The sequence below is a fragment of the Melopsittacus undulatus genome, chromosome 1 (genome assembly GCF_012275295.1).
Source record: "Melopsittacus undulatus isolate bMelUnd1 chromosome 1, bMelUnd1.mat.Z, whole genome shotgun sequence".
Taxonomy (NCBI): Eukaryota; Metazoa; Chordata; class Aves; order Psittaciformes; family Psittaculidae; genus Melopsittacus; species Melopsittacus undulatus.
In genome coordinates, this window is record NC_047527.1 from 2,134,960 (window position 1) to 2,140,832 (window position 5,873).

The window sequence follows — 5,873 nt, forward strand, 5'->3', positions numbered from 1 at the left end:
AGGGCTATTCCCTTTGCACTGCAGCTCAAGGGCATTAAAATCTGCCATCCTCCCCTACTCTGGTGGCCATTCCTCCTCTCCAACATATCCTAGATGCTCAGGGAGGAAGAAGAGGTGGATGTGATTCTTAACTACTGATTTTGACCAGAAATTAGGGCAAACTGGGACCATGGAGAGATGAAATCCTTTAACACATGGATGAGGCTGTCCAGAGGCTGCATTGTTGTGCCAAGCAGAATCCACCCCTTGGGTTTGAAAGCTGCTTGGAGGACCCTAAACAGAAAGGGGTTGTGCACTGTGTGGAGAGGCAATAGTTGTTTCAATCACCATAGACTGCACTGAGCTTCTCTGACCCTCTTCAAAGACATGATGGTGATGGGAGAGGTAGGAGAGAGAGATGAAGGAACCCTTCTGCTTTCCCCAGCACAAGTGGAACATTCCCTCAGGTGCAATATCCAAGTGGTTTGGGGCATCCCACGCTGCAAAAGCAGAGCTGGAGATGGTCCAGGGTGTGGGAGGAATACACTACAGAGACTTGGCACAGTGTTATCACAGGCATCAGGGGAGGGGATACCCAACCAGGCAGATACGGAGACAGAGAGGGCTGTTGTCCTCCAAAGGGGCTAATGGACCCGAGTGCAAGGCATGGAGAAAGGTCCTCGGAGAGAGAAGTACCCAAATGTGGCACTTGGAAGGGCAGCACAAAGCAAACACAGAGTCCTTTCAGTGGCTGGAGCTGGCACAAGCAGCATTGAAATGAAGCAACAAACACAAACGTCATCATAAATGCCTGGTTGCAGATAATAACCAGCAGATTAAATACCTAAGGGCCTCATGGGATGGTTGTCAGGGGAACTTGTGGTGTGGTTCCTTCAGGTCCAGCCTCTAAGACAGTTGGACTCACTGTGTGTGGTTGTCACCCTTCCCCTCTGCTACTGGAGCTCCAGCTTACAGCCTGCAACAGCCAAACCCATGCGTTAAATATAGCCCTGCACCAAGCTGTGTGTGTGGGCAAGGCTGGAGCAGTGCTGGAAGCAGGATGGAGCTATAAAGCCTTGCAAAAAGGGGAGCAGTGGTACCCCCGGCAGGGGACATCAGATGAGGGCATCCAAGCTTTGCTATGGCCAGCAGCCACCCCATATGTCCCACTTCCACTCATGCCATTGAGATGAGCATCGCACCAGGCAGGAAAACACCAAACCACCTTCCTGAAGCACGGAAGCCTCTGATGTGTTGCCAACTCAGAGCAAGGGCATGAGGTCCTCATTTGGTCTGTGGGGTGCCCAGCATCATCAGGGTGCTGGTGGGATCTGATGGATCACTCAACCCAGGGAGGAGGGAGGGGGAAGAAGTGACCTGACTGTCCCCAGCAGGTATCAGGATGTGCTGCAGGATGGATGAAGCTCTCTCTGGGCTCTTAACACTGAGCATTGGGTGGAAATGCTGCAGGAAATGCAGTTTTGGGGGAAATTCCATCTCTTTGGGGTAAACAGTTTTCCAACCAAAGGTAAAAGCTGAGATGACAGCATTTCCCAGGCAGTTTTTTTGAGGTTAAACCTATTTTTGTGGTATGAATCAAAAAAAGTTGTTTTAATCTTGTTTTAATCTTTTATTTTCCTTTCCTTGCTTGACTTTGACTTAATGAAACTCGATTTCAAGCCCTGCAAACTGAAATGGCCTCTGGAGAGTTGTGCCATGGCTTTCATTGACTTATCTAAGTCATGGATGCCTCAGTTGCACCTCTGGGGTGATCCCCCCTTAGTAGGACAGGCATCAAAGATGATGCTTGAAGGGCTCAGTGGAGACCCCCAACTTTCTTCAGAGGCCTCAAGCAAGTGAATCATAGAGACCAACCACTTACATGCCTAAATCAGTTGCTTTGAATCCCAGCCTCAGTGAGAAAGGGAAGAGAAAAAGGTGTCAAAGCTATAAAAAACCTGCCTCCGAGAGGAATCTTGTCGGAATTTGGCACCTTTCCATGAAACTTCCATGTCTATGCACTGAGGAATGTTCTGAAGTGGGGGAATAGCCACAAAAGGGGAATTCTGGATGGTTTCCAGTGCAGAGAGCCAGGCTAAGCCCACGAGAGGGAGCTGGTGCCTCTGTACAGCACTGGACAGGCCACAAAGTGATGTTTGCCTGCGGGAAGCCTATTTCCTGGAGCAATATCCAGGGGGAAAAGCAGCAATTGTGCATGGGATGAGAGGGAAGCAGCACAGGGAAGGATGGATGTGGGTCCCTGACACCAAAGCCAGCAGGTTCTGGCTACCCTCCAGTGTCTGCCTGCTCCCACAGTGATGGCAATGAGGGATATGCCTTGGTTTGGCTGTGCAGGGTAATTCTGTCCGTCTAATATCAGCTCAAGGAGGGATTGCATCCGAACCCCAAGGCTGGTACCAAGCTTGTGTCCATGGGATGCTTGGAAGTGGGATGCAACCCTCTGCTATGGCTGTGTGGTCTATAGGCTGGGCCTGGGCAGCACAAAGGGAACCTGATTTTCTTGGTACCTATGAATAAAGAGGGGATCAAATCAGGTGGAGATGTGCATTTCTGTCCCATTATGGGTCATTCTGTCCCCTCTTTCTGATTCTCCTCTTTGCAATGACTCCTTGAACATCTTACTGCCCCTTTAATACTAAGATATCTCTATAATACTAAGCCATCACTATCTGCCTGCATGCCTTTCATAAATGGTCACAGCCAAAACACAACAATAGCACCTGCAACCCATCATGCGTGAGCACAGTGGGAATTCCACATTCTTCCTCCTCATCCATGGGTTTTAACCCTGTCTTCAACTCACTGCCTGATGCCTCCAGCAATTGTATGGAAGTAGAGAGGAGAAGAAGCCCATGAAGGACTGTGGGAAGAAGGTGGTCTAGGTGACCAAGCTCTACCACTGCTTCCCCATTGACCTTGGGAGAGGCATTCAGTGTGTCTGATTCATGTGCATAAGATGGAGATAACAATACACCTGACCTAGAGGGCTCTTTGGATGTCAGCATCCAGCACTTTGATGATGCTTCACCTATGGATGACCTTACATTGGGACCACCCATCACAGATGCCTGCATTCAGAGCTTGCCCCTGCAGCACTGCACTCCTCTAACCAGTGTGAACACTCATCCTCTCCATAATGCAATGCAGAAACCTGTCATGGCAAAGCTGGGGCTGCTCCCACGTTGCTCACTCCTCCAGAAATGCTGTTCCTTGACTCATTGTGGTGCCAAGGAGCTTTTGTTAGGAGCTTTCTTAGGAGCTGGGTATGCAAACAGCACAGAAAGGCATTGCTCCCCAGCATCCCCATCACACAGGAGCTTTTCCAGTGGATGGATGGAGGCACAGAGGGGAAGGCAAGGGTGTGTGCATAGTTTGGGGCATAGATTGCTTGGTCACTGCATGATAGGGTGTTGAGGCACAGGCAAAGGCTGCCCAAAGAAGTGGTGAATGCTCCATCCCTGTGCTCAAGGTCAGGTTGGACAGAGCCTTGGAGCAACCTGCTCTAGTGTGAGGTGTCCCTGTCCATGGCAGGGGGTTGGAACTGGATGACCTTAAGTTCCTTTTCAACCCAAACCATTCTGTGATTCTATGATTTACTGTCTGCATAATGACAGGTCTCACGATGGGCTGCGGCTCCCCAGGTCCTTGTTCAGCTGACAGCACCAAAAGAGGAGCTCCAGGGCCAGAACTTGGACCTTGTAAATGAGCCCAATGCCAGGATAAGATGCAGAGCCCTGAGTCCTCAGGAAGCCTTGAAAGGCTTAGGGATGAGCCTCACCCTGCAAAAGCTGGGAGACTGGCTTGTCTGTTCATCACCCAGCTCCTAGCTGGATGTCAGCAGTGTTGAGAGGCAGGTGATGCTTTGCCTGCTCCAGAACAACATCCCCAGCCTGCTCTGTGTCCCTTTGCCTCATGATTAGTGTCACAAAGCTTTCCCTGGGAATATGGACCTTCCTGATGGGGAGGATGTATCTGGACACAGATGCTCTCCCTATAGTTTGCTGCCTGCTGTGGTGTGAAGGGTTCAGAGGAAGCAGAGTTTGATGAATTTTTAGGTCTGACCGTATTTCATATCCCAGAATACCCACAGTCACTAAGGTTTGGTGACAGAAACCCAGCGCTTCCCATGGATGCATTCCTGCTTCCAAGGAAAACAGCAGGAGCGATGTTCAGTATCTCCCAGGCAATGAAATGACCATTACTGATATGGTCCTGCCTCCATGGGTCCTTCCTCTTACTTGGAGCAAGAGGGATCTGGATCAGAGGCTGTCACAGCAGCATCCCCACTGATAACCTCACCTCCCACTGCAGGCCCTCCATGCTGAATGCTGCTCTGGATGCACTGGGGAGTGGCAAGAAGAAAGTGGGTGAAACCAAGCTCCTGAGGTTAAATGCTGCAGGTCCATCCTTCCATGCAACCATCCATCCATCCATCCACCCACCCATCCATCCACCCATCCATCCATCCATCCACCCATCCATCCATCCATCCACCCATCCATCCATCCATCCATCCATCCATCCATCCTTCCATCCATGCATCCATCCATCCATCCATCCATCCTTCCATCCATCCATCCATCCATCCATCCATCCATCCATCCATCCACCCACCCACCCATCCATCCACCCATCCATCCATCCAGGTAAACTGCACAAGGCAGGGTCTTCCAGTCATGAAGCCACATGTTATGGCAAGCTTGTGGCACCCTTTCCATCCCCAAAACAGGGTAGTCACATCCAAAGGGCCCATTGGCCCTGTGCTGTCTCCTTGACATGGTCTGGAAGGTGTTTCTTGGCATGGGTCAGTGTTTATAGTGGGCAAATGTGCCTGTCCTTGACTTATTTCCTACTGTAGAAGTAGGCTCACAGCTCTTTCTTGTTATCAGAGCACTTCATTGTCCTGACCAGGTCCCCACCACAAGTGGGATGAGAAACCCAAAGGAAGCAATGCCTGACTCCATGCAAGGACTGCAGACTCAGGATGGTGAGTTGCATCCTCCCCTTCCCTGGGGAAATGAGGTGGGATTGGAGTGGGTGGGCAGGATGCATCCCACCATCAGGACCATGGGGTCCGTGCCAATGAGGGCACTGGAAATGAAGTGACACCAGAAGCATTGCCTGGAGCTGTGGATATGTCAGAGGAGAGGACATACCCAGTGTATCTGCTGTGCTTGGAGGACAGGGGTGAGTTTTTGGCTGCAGAACAGGTCTCCTGGTGCTAAACCCACCTCAGATTTGTTTCTCATGGTGCTTGCTTCATCCTATTTCCCTTTCAGCATGAACAAAACTGGGTTTTCCTCCACGCAGGGAGGCAGCTGTCAGCAAAACCAGGGCCTGATGCCAAGTAATGTGTTTATAGCCCACAAATGGGAAGGCACATCCCTGGGCTTTGCTTTCAGAGGAAGGAAAGCTTCATGGGCCTCTTTTCCCAGAGGAGATCCTGTTTCCTTGCCCTGCTGCTGCAGAGGTTATCAGTTTGTAAAGCAAAGCAGCTGGAGCAGTGATTGCAGCTGCATCAGGCTGAGGAGCAAAAGCCACTGCTCTCCATGCCTTTGGGAGATGGCTTTGGGCATGGTTCTCCTTGCTCAGGCTCAGTTTTGAGGCTCTGGAAGTCTTTGTAAAGTTCCTTCAAGATGTAGTTATCCTTTTCCTGACATTATAACAAGGTGGGAATGGGTCAAAGCCTGGTACCCAGCGTGTGAAACCAAATGGGACATATTGTTCTTACCGTGCCCTTTCCTTGGCTCTTCCACCCTGGTATTGCTCCCTGGATCAGCGTGGGTGGCTTTTGGTTCCCATGCCCCTCCCAGGCTGTCATCCATGAGGTTTACAAGCCCTTGTTTGCTCTGAGTTGCTGGTGAGCTGCTCCG